The sequence below is a fragment of the Polypterus senegalus genome, chromosome 12, assembly GCF_016835505.1.
Source record: "Polypterus senegalus isolate Bchr_013 chromosome 12, ASM1683550v1, whole genome shotgun sequence".
In the NCBI taxonomy this organism is placed as follows: domain Eukaryota; kingdom Metazoa; phylum Chordata; class Cladistia; order Polypteriformes; family Polypteridae; genus Polypterus; species Polypterus senegalus.
In genome coordinates, this window is record NC_053165.1 from 106,082,116 (window position 1) to 106,096,460 (window position 14,345).

Sequence of the window (14,345 nt, forward strand, 5' to 3'; positions counted from 1 at the left end):
CATGCTGACTTGGGGCAAAGGTGGCATCCTATGACAGTGCCACAATTTAAAGTCACTAAGCTCTTCAGTACGACCCACTCTACTACCAATGTTTGTCAATGGAGACTACATGGCTATGTCTTGATTTTATTTAGATGTTTTACAATGGGTGCGACTGAAACACCTGAACTCAACGTGGCGTCCAGGGGCCTCATGTATAAACGGTGCGTACGCACAAAAATGTTGCGTAAGAACATTTCCACGCTCAAATCGCGATGTATAAAACCTAAACTTGGCTTAAAGCCACGCACATTTCCATGGGAGCTCATTTCCTGTCATACGAAAGTTCTGTGCTCGGTTTTGCAGACTGGTGGAACCCAGCGTAAAAGCAGTGCTACTGTTCAGTGTACTGCTTTATAAATACACTGAAATTAACTGCGTATTGTTTATTAGTTTAATGTATCTGATTGTAATTAACCTGTAACAATATAATGGTCCACAGAATGGTCAAACTATTCCAAATACCATAGCTGCTTTAGCGTTGTTACTCTCACTGCACCTTCTTCTTCTTCTTTCAGCTGCTCCCATTAGGGGTTGACCACATCGGATCATCTTTTTCCATATTACTCTTTATTTATATCACTGTATCTGAGTATGAATACGCCATCGGCAGAATCATGGGATGTACTGTATAAGTGGTGGACAGGAGGAAGAACACAGAGGTCTGATGGATCTTATTCATTACCTGAAACTTCTAAATCTCAGTGTTAGCAAATAAAAGGAGATGGTGGGTAACTTTTCCCTGACTCTGGTCTCACTGCTGGGAGAGCAAATTGAGGCGATTCACCTCTAACTGGGGGTTCACTTCAGCAGAAATCTGAAGTGATCTACAAAAAATGAAGCCATACACTAAAAGGAGGAGGAGGAGGAGTCCATATTTCCTGAGAAGGCTCATTGCTTTTGTTGCAGGCATAACAGATCTGTGTTTGTTCTGTGTGTATGTGGCTCAAGTTTTTTTTTTAACACAGTGGTACATTGGGATGACTGCTATGAGAACAGGAGAGGCCAACAGACCAAAGAGGTCAATCATGAAGGCGAACTCTGTTCTGGTCACTAGCAAGAGCAGAGAGAAACATGGCAGCTAAGCTATCACGAGCCACATCTCACGGCCACTCACACCACCTTGACCTACAGTCGGTTTCAGTGGTCCTTTTTAACCATCAGATGTTACCACAATGTCTAGAAAAAGTATTATGACATTTTAACGTGCTAATTTTAAATTCTGAGTTCGGTTTTCCTCTTTTCACTTGTGTATAGTGCTGCACATATCGCTTAATGTGTTTGGCCTACTCTTATACTAACGTTTCCATTTGATGATCAGTCAGGTATCATCAATGCAGTGTATGATTGAGTGGGCTACTGATGAACTCACAGCCCAGCCAAGGCAGATTCCTGCCTGGTCACTAATGTTGCAGGGGATAAGTGGGAAGAAAAAAAAAACTAATGAATAAATTATTGCACTCAAAAACGAAAACGAATAAAGCTTTTGATGTCAAATTAACAGCACACTTTTCAGGGCTGTTTAGTGCTACAGCTTCATAACTATAAAAATCTGGGTTTTATTTGGATCTTGAGTATTGGAATGCTACAGTCTGTTGTGTTGAAGCGGAGATGGGCACCCTTAGCCCAGAGAAGGCACTCGGAGTCTCAGGATAGTGTAATGCACATACAGACTCAGTTTAGCTATTTTACTTTTATGATAGATCTTATCAAGAGCTTAAGTCACTTACAGTAGCTCATTTGTCACCCTGATCTGACACTCAACACTATATAGCCCTGCCACTAATTAGCTCCACCATTTTTCCCAGCCTAATGAGTGTAGTACTCTGTTCTATCCATCATGCCCACTTGACAGACCGTCTCCCCCCCTTTGCACCCGTCCGGTACCTGCCACCATTATTTCCAGTCCTCAGCTCGAGTTCACCACATAGAATTGTGGGGTGGTTTGCCTGTCAGCCCCTCTCTGCATACCTGACCTTGACTTATGAAATATTGGTGGTTTCCAGTTTGCTAAGAAAAATAAAAAATATACACGCACAGGCCTTTTTGTGATTCAGCCCTTGCTATACTAAAGTGCACTAAGATATAATGCTTATTTTCATATATGTGCATGATTCTCTTTGAATATATGCAAATCATCAACTTTAAGAATATACTTTTCTACAGTCGTCAAATGGCTTTGTCTCATATTAGTTCAGTTGGCTGCTTTTAATGGCCTCACTGCAGTTGTGTGTGCCCTGTGAACGCCTGCTGTTCCTTCCACAGATTTTTCCTCCAATGAGTGATGCAGAATTCATAAATGAATGGATAATTCATATCCCAGTATTCTCTGCTTTAATTTAGTCAGTGATGGCTCCCTTCACATTTTCCTAATTTATGACCTCATGGTGGTTTACCTTAAGGGTGTTAACAGCGGCAAGTGGTCTTTATGAATGTTAGCAGGGATCACATAATACCAGTTTTAAGTGTGCTGCTAAGTATGAAAGATTAAGTTTGAGATACAGCGCATTGCTGCACCCACCACATGGCGAACCAATAGGACCTGAGTGCAGTCATACAGTGGGTGACACCTCAGCACCACACTAAATAATTAAGGGGAGCTTGATTTATTTCAGATAGGCCATCCATTCATTTTTTTTTGCTTTTTTAATTTTCTTATCCCACCACCCAGTAATGAGTCATGGGATATGGTAACTTCTTCCAACAGCTTTGGGCGCAATGCACGAACCACACGTGAACAAAGTTCAGGTCCATTGCAGGACATTGCATGGTCGGCTGTCATAGCATGTATCTCTACAGTCACCTGGTTTTCAGACTGGACCCTTCTGTCCTTTGCTTCTAAACACCCTGAGCCATTTCCGCTGTCAGGTTTCTATGTAGTGAATTACAGGTTCTTCCAAATCGTCCTGGGTGGTATGTGCCAAAGCTACAGTACTTCTCAAGTCTGATACTTAACAAAATATTGTCACATCTTCCTAATGAGCCCTAAAACAATCCACTACAAGTTAACAGGCAATCTGCCATCTGCAAGAAAGCAGTCTGTCCCTCTCAGTCCAGCATCGCACCCGATTCATGTCTGCCTTTGACGCAGGACATATATAACATACATACCACCTTACAAAAGGCAAACAGAATTATTAAGGACCTCAGTCGTGATGCAAAGTCACCTTTCTCACTCTTAACTCCTGGCAAATGGTACAGGAACAATGGGACTTGCACCAGCAGATTCAGAGGCAGGCCTTAAAGCTATTGAAGAGCCACAGTCAGTCATGATAAAAAATAACAAATATGGTAATTCAAGAGTCTTTAGCTAGAAGTCCACAAAGGGAAAAAGATGAGTCACTTATCTTAAAATAGCTTTTAATTCTTAAGCTTTCATAATCAGAGGAAAATGATTAGACATGCAGGAATTAAAGGTAATATATAGGAAATGAGGAAAAGGGATAGGTGGGTGTAAGGCCAGTGGATTAATATGGTGGGGTTCGGAAGGTGTTGGTCATTATGTCTTCTTTAAAATGGGGATGTTCTTCTTTTTAAACCTGCATATGCTCCGTTCATGTCCAAGTTTCTGTTGATGGCCTTTATATACATATACAAATATAAAGGTGCGCTCTGACAATCTTCCTAGAGCACTTCCTGGTGTGGTGGAATTGCCGCATGAGCACCTGGAAGCACTCTAGGCGTCCCTGGTATTCCTCCTCAATCCTCCGGGTGCCCCCTGTTGGTGGCCACGGGCCCCAATAGGGTTGACCCTCCCTGTGACCCTCATATAGACCAGGGCAGCTTCCCTCTCGTATAATCCCTCTCCCGGTCCTTCCAAGCATCCCGGCTGGGCATAAGCCCCCAGTCAGCCAACTGCCACTATATATATATATATATATATATATATATATATATATATATATACATATATATATATATATACATATATATATATATACATATATATATATATATATATATATATATATATATATATATATATATATATATATATATATATATATATATATATATATATATATATATTGTCACACACATGCGCTTAGGAGGCACTGAACAAGCCCTGCGGTGAGTGAAAAAGGGGTTGATTTGCGGTACTAACGCCTCTCCCTCTTTTTTGTCAGATCCAAAGAAGAAAATTAACGTACCTTCCAGACTTCCGGGTTCCCAAGATGGCCACCAAAGTCACTTCCGTCACCCTCTGATGATGTTACTTCTGGATCCAGCCCAATGACGCTACTTCCGGCTCCATTACAATGAATGTCATGTTCGGTTTACAGAAGATGATGTCACTTCCTCCATTGTATCACTTCTGATTCTCTCTGATGATATTATATCCGTCTGCCGTCGACGTCATCTCCTACCACATCATATCCATCCACCACTTTGTCACAATATATAAATTCCATCTTTTGTATTCCACATTGTTCATCTGCTGTAAACAGTATTTGATCCACTATTTTATGCCTCATTGCATTCTTTTGTCCATCGGATGTTATACGAGGATGGTCCCCAACTCTTTTCCTTTGTGGAAGTGTTTTGTTATTTCATTACAATATATATATATATGTTGTGAAAGATGCCTGGACACAGACAGACACGGAGACAGACAGATGTCCAAAAACACACATGTTTATTCACAGACAACACTACACAGCACAAAAACAGCTCACAGTCCTCTAGACATCTCACTCTCTTGCCGCCTCTACTCCACTCCTCGCAAGCTTTGTCCTCTTCCACCCGACTCCGGTTCCTCGAATGGAGTGAGGCAGCCCCTTTTATGTGCTCCAGGTGCTCCCTGACAATCTTCCTGGTATGGTAGAAGTGCTGCAATCCATTTGCTCAGGAACCATCCAGGCGCCCCCTGATGGAATCCAGGGAGGCTGCCCTCTTGCATCCAGGGGAATATATTTTCCCTCTCCCAGTCTTTCCGGGTTCCAGGCGTCAAGGTGAAGCAGGATCCCTGGCCATTTGCCACAATATAAACTGCTCAAAAAATTAAAGGAACACTTTGAAAACATCAGATCTCAATTGGAAAAAACATAATGCTGGATATCTATACTGATATGGACTGGGTAATGTGTTAGGAACAAAAGGATGCCACATTGTTTGATGGAAATGAATATGATCAACCTACAAAGGGCTGAATTTAAAGACACCCCGAAAATCAAAGTGAAAAAATGATGTAGCAGGCTAGTTCATTTTCCTGAAATTTCATTGCAGGGACTCCAAATTGTACTCAGTAGTTTGCTTGGCCCCCATGTGCTTGTATGGATGCTTGACAATGTCCCTGGGGGTCATGCTCCTAATGAGATGATGGATGGTGCCCTGGGGGATCTCCTCCCAGATCTGGACCAGGGCATCACTGAGCTCCTACACAGTCTGAGGTGCTCATCCTGTTTCTCCTTGCCCAAAGGAACAGATACCGGTCAGTCCTGCTGATGGGTTTAGGACCTTCTACAGCCCTGTCCAGCTCTCCTAGAGTAACTGTCTGTCTCCTGGAATATCCTCCATGCCCTTGAGACTGTGCTGAGAGACACAGCAAACCTTCTGGCAATGGTACGTATTGTGTGCCATCCCAGAGAAGTTGTGCAACCTCCGTAGGGTCCAGGTATGGCCTCATGCTACCAGCAGTGACACTGACCGTAGCCAAATGCAAAACTAGTGAAAAAAACAGTCAGAAAAGATGAGGAGATGAGGAAAATGTCAGTGGCCTCCACCTGTTAAACCATTCCTGTATTGGGGGCCGTCTGTTGCCCCTCTAGATAGATAGATAGATAGATAGATAGATAGATAGATAGATAGATAGATAGATAGATAGGGCACTTTATTAATCTCATAGATAGATATTTACATAGATCCAGATAGATAGATAGATAGATGATAGATAGATAGATAATAGATAAATTAATCTCAGTGATAAAATGAAGGTATAACAGACAATAACTTTGTATAATATTAACCTTTACCCCCGGGGTGGAATTGAAGATTCAAATAGTGTGGGGTCTCCTCAGGCTGTCAGTGGAGCAGGACAGTGACAGCAGTTTGTCACTGAAGCTGCTCCTCTGTCTGGAGATGATACTGTTCAGTGGATGCAGTGGATTCTCTATGATTGACAGGAGCCTGCTCAGTGCCCGTCGCTCTGCTACAGATGTCAAAATGTCCAGCTTCATTTCTACAATAGAGCCAGCCTTCCTCACAAGTTTGTCCAGGTGTGAGGTGTCCTTCTTTATGCTGCCTCCTCAGCACACCACCGCATAGAAGAGGGCGCTCACCACAACCGTCTGATAGAACATCTGCAGCATCTTATTGCAGATGTTGAAGGACGCCAACCTTCTAAGGAAGTATAGTCGGCTCTGTCCTCTCTTGCACAGACCATCAGTATTGGCAGTCCAGTCCAGCTGCTCTTCCAGGTATTTATCACAGTCACCTCTGATGATCACGGGGTCCATGAGGGGCCTGGGCCTCCTAAAATCCACTACCAGCTCCTTGGTCTTGCTGGTGTTCAGTTGTAGGTGGTTTGAGTCGCACCATTTAACAAAGTCCTTGATTAGCTTCCTATACTCCTCCTCCTGCCCACTCCTGATGCAGGCCACGATAGCAGTGTCATCAATTTTTGCACGTGGCAGGACTCCGAGTGGTATTGGAAGCCCGATGTATATAAGCTGAACAGGGCTGGAGAAAGTACAGCCCCCTGCGGCGCTCCTGTGTTTTTGACCACAATGTCAGACCTGCAGTTCACGAGACACACCTGTTGTTAATTTCATTAACACCAAAGCAGCTGAAACTGATTAACAACCCCCTCTGCTACTTAACTAACCAGATCAATAGCCCAGAAGTTTCATTGACTTGATGCTATACTCGGATTAAAAAGTGCTCCTTTAATATTTTTTGAGCAGTATATATTGTCATGCACACACACATGCACGGGAGGCAGGGGTTGATGAAGTGCACTAATGCCTTTTCTACCTCTTCCACAGACGCTCAGAAGGGAAACCCAATTGGAACTCCACCCACTTCTGCTGCCAGACTACGCCCTCCTACTGACTTCACTTCTGCCAAAGACCCGCCTCTTCCTGCCCACCACCTATAAAGACCCAATCACTTCACCTTCCCAGTTAGTCATGCTCTTACTCAGTCTTGTATGACTAATTTTGATTTCTTGAATAATATTGCTTGTTTCAATATATGGGGTGGATTAACAAACCTTTTTTTCTCTGTTTTGTCTCCTTTTTACAATATATAAAAATATAGATAGAGTATATAAATAAATATACACTACTCAAAAGAATTAAAGGAACACTTTTTAATCAGAGTATAGCATAAAGTCAATGAAACTTATGGGATATTAATCTGGTCAGTTAAGTAGCAGAGGGGGTTGTTAATCAGTTTCAGCTGCTGTGGTGTTAATGAAATTAACAACAGATGCACTAGAGGGGCAACAATGAGATGACCCCCAAAACAGGAATGAATGGTTTAACAGGTGGAGGCCACTGACATTTTTCCCTCCTCATCTTTTCTGACTGTTTCTTCACTAGTTTTGCATTTGGCTACAGTCAGTGTCACTACTGGTAGCATGAGGCGATACCTGGACCCTACAGAGGTTGCACAGGTAGTCCAACTTCTCCAGGATGGCACATCAATACGTGTCATTGCCAGAAGGTTTGCTGTGTCTCCCTGCACAGTCTCAAGGGCATGGAGGAGATTCTAGGAGACAAGCAGTTACTCTAGGAGAGCTGGAGAGGACCATAGAAGGTCCATAACCCATCAGCAGGACCAGTATCTGCTCCTTTGGGCAAGGAGGAACAGGATGAGCACTGCCAGAGCCCTACAAAATGACCTCCAGCAGGCCACTGGTGTGAATGTCTCTGACCAAACAACCAGAAAGACTTCATGAGGGTGACCCAAGGGCCCCATGTCCTCTAATGGGCCCTGAGCTCACTGCCCAGCAGCATGCAGCTCGATTGGCATTCGCCATAGAATACCAGAATTGGCAGATGCACCACTGGTGCCCTGTGCTTTTACAGATGAGAGCAGGTTCACCCTGAGCACGTGACAGAAGTGAAAGGGTCTGGAGAAGCCATGGAGAACATTATGCTGCCTGTAACATCATTCAGCATGAGCAGTTTGGTGGTGGGTTAATGATTGTCTGGGGAGGCATATCCATGGAGGGTCACACAGACCGCTACAGGCTTGACAAAGGCACCTTGGCTGCCATTAGGTATCAGGATGAAATCCTTGGACCCATTGTCAGACCCTATGCTGGTACAGTGGCTCCTGGTGCACGACAATTCCTGGCCTCATGTGGTGAGAGTATGCAGGCAGTTCCTGGAGGATGAAGGAATTGATACCAATGACTGGCCACCACACTTTCCTGACCTATATCCAATAGAACACCTCTGGGACATTATGTTTTGGTCCATCCAATGCCACCAGGTTGCACCTCAGACTGTCCAGGAGCTCAGTGATGCCCTGGTCCAGATCTGGGAGGAGATCCCCCACAACACCATCTGTCATCTCATTAGAAGCATGCACCGATGTTGTCAGGCATGTATACAAGAACACAGGGGCCATACACAGTGCTGCGTACAATTTTGAGTTGCTGCAATTAAATTTTGGCAAAATGGACTAGCCTGCCGCATAATTTTTTCACTCTGATTTTTGGGGCATCTTTGAATTCAGGGCTCTGTAGGTTGATCATTTTCATTTCCATCAAACGATTTGGCATCCTTTCGTTCCTAACACATTACCCAGTCTATATCAGTATAGATATCCAGGAGGATTTCTTTTTCCCATTGAGATCTGATGTGTTTTCAAAGTGTTCCTTGAATTTTTTTGAGCAGTTTATAAATATTGTCATTACTGCTCATTCAAGGATCTCCTCTCGAGTACGATTGAGGTATATGATAACTGACCAGGGTGACAGGGGGTGCTGTCTCTAGCATTCTCTTCTGTTTCTCTTCGTGTACCAAAGAGTAACCGCCCAGTGCGGGCACTTAGCTCCACCCTTTCCGGTTTGTGCACAATAAGAAGCCCAACCACCCAGAAGGAGATGCCAATTCCCACTAAGAATGACTCACCAGACGGGTCTCCATTTCCTGGCCATTAAATGCCCTGCTTCACCTTTGCCAATTTAACAACTTGTTAGTTCCCTTCATAACGCCATCTTGGCACAGAGTGCAAGGAATGGATGATCAGGCTTAGCGTGGTTCTGATTGCAGGCATTATTGAACCACTTGATGACTTGTGGTGATTTTCAAACCTAAACTCAAGCAAGGAGGCAATCAGGTGGCTGATGCATTTGTGATGGTTTTGGTTACTACAGTTGTTCTCCATTAGAGTAAAGTATGACTTAAATGAAATTTATCTACAAGTGCCGCCCTACTCCATTAATGTACAATGGATTCACCAAAATTAATTTGTCTGAGGACTTCTTAGAGAGTGAGTGGCTACCAAACAAAAGTGCCACAGGGCCTGAGAAGCTCCTCTTCAGTGAGGAGCGGCGACTGCACTGATGCAGTCTGCAGTTCCAAACTCATTGCATTTTCATTTTGATCCTCCTAACATGGTTTGGAAACGTTACTGAACCCATCATTCCTCACAGTTTCAACATACATGTATACATATTCCATGTACTATATAAAATAAAACTGATTTACTACTCCTGAACGTCTTTTCATGTCATCAGATTTTATGAAATGGTCACCTCTTTTAAATATGTGCTGTGTGTTAAGCGTTGCACCACTGGCTTTTTCGTCCGTGGCTTCTGGTTTTCATCTGACCCTTTCTTAATGAGAGCACAGTACCTGGATGGCTGGTGTAATGGAAGCAGTCCTTTGTGCACTGACTCTATTAAGCTGTGTGGATAAATTATTAAAACAGTGTTTTACTTAATACTGTAGACACTCGGAGCTTTGAAATAGACACCTCTATTATGTAAAAAAAAAAAAAGGACATCCATTCATACTTTCTAAGTGCAGATCCAGTTCTCCACTTCGGGGTCCCAGCAAGCTTGGGGCATGAGGGCACCACACACTTACTGTCATTGATGTCCACATAACATGACATTACAGTCTTAAACCAGTTGGCTGATCAGAGAGTCAGAGCCCATCCTGACAGTACCAAGTTCTTTGGGTGCTAGGAGTAGAACTGGAACAGCAGGATGAAAATCCATGCACACAGGCACGGGGAGAGCATGAAGAGCCCACCCAGACATCTCCTCTGGACCCCACAACTGTCAGGCAGCAGTATTAAGCACTGCACCTCGAGTACTCTTGGCTCGCATGGGTAACACTTTGGAAATAAAGTTAAACAGTCAATGCTCTAACCTAATCATTGAATAAACATTCCAATGTTCAAAATTCCGTTACGATATCAAAAATGATGAAATAGTGAGACTGCAGGATTTTATATTGTTATTAACAATTTATAGACAAATAGTATTCTTATGCAGACCTGAAACCAAATTCTTTGTCAAAGGAAAATGAAGTAAAATCACTACAGGATATTTAACTCATTTAATAAAACACCTGTAATAAAATCTTTCTTTCTTTCTTTCTTTCTTTCTTTCTTTCTTTCTTTCTTTCTTTCTTTCTTTGCTGTTTTTGACACACACACACACACACACACACACACATACACACACCAATAAAGAAGTATGTCTGCCATGCCGTCTCATCAGTGTCACCTGTCCCCCCAGTGCGTGTCCTCTGCTCATTTTCCGGCTTTGTCCCGTACTTTGGATATGAACGAGATAAAGGACAAGAGAAGCGGCGACCCCCTCTTACCTTGTGTATGCACTTTGCTCTTCGCCAGGACCCTGAAATCTGGCGTATTAGTCAGTTACGCGCATGTTCAGTTTCAGTCGGCTTATGGTTATCGCTAATGACTCGTGCATGTGGAGTTCGCACCTTCCCCTTGGTATGCGCGTTTGGCTTTTTTCCTAAATCCCGAAGGATATTCCTACTATGCTGCTAATTTGTTATGATTTGTTAGCTGCACATCCATGAAGTGAATCTCTCATTCCACCACATCCCAAAGGTGCTCTATTAGATTGAGATCTGGTGACTGTGGATGCCATTTGAATAAAGTGAACTCATTGTCATGTTCAAAAAAACAGTGTGAAATGACCTGAGCTTCGTGACATGGCTTGTTATCCTGCTGGAAGCAGCCATCAGCAACCATACTCAGGCTGTGGCTTTTAAACGATGCTCAATTGGTACTAAGGGGCCAAGAATGTGCCAAGAAAATACCCCCCACATCCCACTATCCCACCAGCCTGAACCATTGATATAAGGCAGGATGGATCCATGCTTTTATGGTGTTGATACCAAATTCTGACCATACCATCCGAATGTCGCAGCAGAAATTGAGACTCGTCAGACCCGGTAACTTTTTTTCCAATCTTCTGTTATCTGATTTTGGTCCGGCCATCCTCCTCTGACATCTGGCATCATCAAGACATTTTCGCCCAGAGAACTGCAGCTCACTGTTATTTTCCCTTTTTCAGACCATTCTCTGTAAACCCTAGAGATGGTTGTGGGTTAGAATTCCAGCAGATCAGATCAGCAGTTTCTGAAATACTCAGACCAGCCTGTCTGGCGCCAACAACCATGCCATGTTTGGAGTCACTTAAAGTCACTTTATTCACTATTCTGATGGTCAGTTTGAACTTCAGCAGGTCTTTTTCACGATGTCTGCATGTCGAAATGCATTGAGTTGCTGCCATGTAATTGACTGATTAGATATTTGTGATAACAAGAAGTTGAACAGGTATATCTACTAAAGTGTATATTGTAAGTAAAAACGGTGCAGTTTAAATCAAATTTAATGGTTTAGAAATGTTCCGTTTAAAAAATAACGTTGAGGCATAAGATTTGAATTTCTCTACACATTTGATGATCGCAAGGAATAACGATTCTTAAGGTAAATTAAGTCCTAGGTGACAAGGTAACGTGAGAATAGGATTCTCAAAGTCGCTTATTACAATTTAAAGTCGGCCCAAGGACTGAACCCATCTATAATCGCCCGTTAGTTGAAGGTACGGCGCCAGTCACACAAGAAATGAAGAGCTGCACTGCCATCTAGCGTCAATAATGCGGTACTGCAATTACACTTTGTCGGGTAAATTAGACGCGTCACTTTTTATCCCGCGTGTTGTCTGGTGTACTGCAGTTGCCGGTAAACAAGCCTCCTTCCATTTTAACAAAACATTCTTGATGAAAAATAATATGACAGATCACTGTGCAGGAATGAATATTGTAGCACATCCAAAGAAAATTGGTCAGCTGGTTCCTTGGTATTTTGCATACTGCCACGCCCATGCCCCCCTCCCGAAACTTTGAGGGGGAAAGAAGGATGGCTTCGTCTTAGTTTGTTAATGGGGACACCCAAGCAAGATGAAGAGCTGGAATTTTGATTTCAGGGATGGTTTGTGAAGTAATGCAATAAGATGCTGCAGATGTTCTACCAGACGGTTGTAGCGAGTGCCCTCTTCTACGTGGTGGTGCTGAGGAGGCAGCGAAAGACGCCTCACGTCTGGACAAACTTGTTAAGAAGGCAGGCTCTATTGTAGGATTAAAGTTGGACAGTTTAACATCTGTGGCAGAGCGACGGGCACTAAGCAAACTCCTGTCAATCATGAATAATCCACTGCATCCACTGAACAGTGTCATCTCCAGGCAGAGGAGTAGCTTCAGTGACAGACTTTTGTCACCGTCCTGCTCCACTGACAGACTGAGGAGATCGTTCCTCCCCCACACTATGCGACTCTTCAATTCCACCCGGGGGAGTAAATGCTAACATTAATTAAAGTTATTGTCTGCTTTTACATGCATTTTTATTACTATTTAATTTAATATTGTTTTTTGTATCAGTATTCTGCTGCTGGATTATGTGAATTTCCCCTTGGGATTAATAAAGTATCTATCTATCTATCTATCTATCTATCTATCTATCTATCTATCTATCTATCTATCTATCTATCTATCTATCTATCTATCTATCTAATGGATACTCAAGTAATACAATATATATACGGTGTGCAAATCTCACCAGCCTACACAGAATGAAAGATCTGTGTGCCACCTGCCATTTGATATTAAACACTACATTACAGATTTAGGGTCTACATGGATAGTTTGTACTCTTGGATTTCCGACCTTAAAACACCAGCACCGTTACTACTGTTACTTTTATTACTAAAAATAGCATTACTGTATCACATCTTCTTAATTGAGTTTGGGGTAGTGGGGCCTAACCTGGCAACACTCTGTACATGGCAGGAAAGACCCAAGGAATAATAACAATAATGCTTAGACAGGTATTGGCATCAAGTGACCCAAAACTGGGTAAGAAAATAGATGGATGAATGTTAGTAATAATAGTTGGATGGTATTATTACAGTGAACTGGTCAGCACTGTCATCCCAGATGTATTCACTCTTGGGTTTGACTCATGGTCCAGTTATTGCATGGGTGGATTCAACAAGTCCTACTCTTGTGCATGTGGGCTCTTCTTTAGGTGCTTCAATTTGCTGACACATCCTACAGATGTCCACATTAGGATGATTGGTGACAACATTTCCTCATGTTGGTAAGTATGGCATCCCACCCAGGGTGGGCTCCTGGTTTGCATCTGATGCAGACTGGTTTCCTTCAGACCTGAACAGGAATGAGTGAGTGAAGGAAATGGATGTTGTAATCATCATGACAATCTTTAATTATGGTATACTTCTCTATCAGTTGGATCAGTTGAGGTCCATCCACCCATCCATCTTCTAACCCACTTATCCATTTCAGGGTTGTGGGGAGATGAAGCCCATCCAGGCAGGTTGCCTCCACTATTTCCTTCTTTCCTATTAGCAGCAGACAGCTTCGTTCAATGATGTTCAAGCAGATTCAATTGAAAGTTGTCCAGTTTATCCAATATATATTCACAACATTTTTTTAGGAAATATATATTAATGGCAAATAATAAAAGGTGATATAATTAATGATACAAATTCAATTTGGCTCCCTCTGAGCTTCCAGTACATCATGGCCTCCTTTGGAGGTTGCAGGAATACAGTATATGCCCCTTGTGTTAATTTGGACGCTTGTTTAATGAGATTACTGTGAATTTATCATGCATTTATTATACGCGCGTTGATGTGTGTTCACACTTGTAATCCTAGATTGTTGTTTGGGAATGTTGCACATGATATGGTTTTATGAATTCAGTAATTACTTAATTAAAAGCTAATAATACAACAGCGTGGATTGGACGTTGCTTCCTTCCTGATTGGATGGCCCAAATGCTCGTCT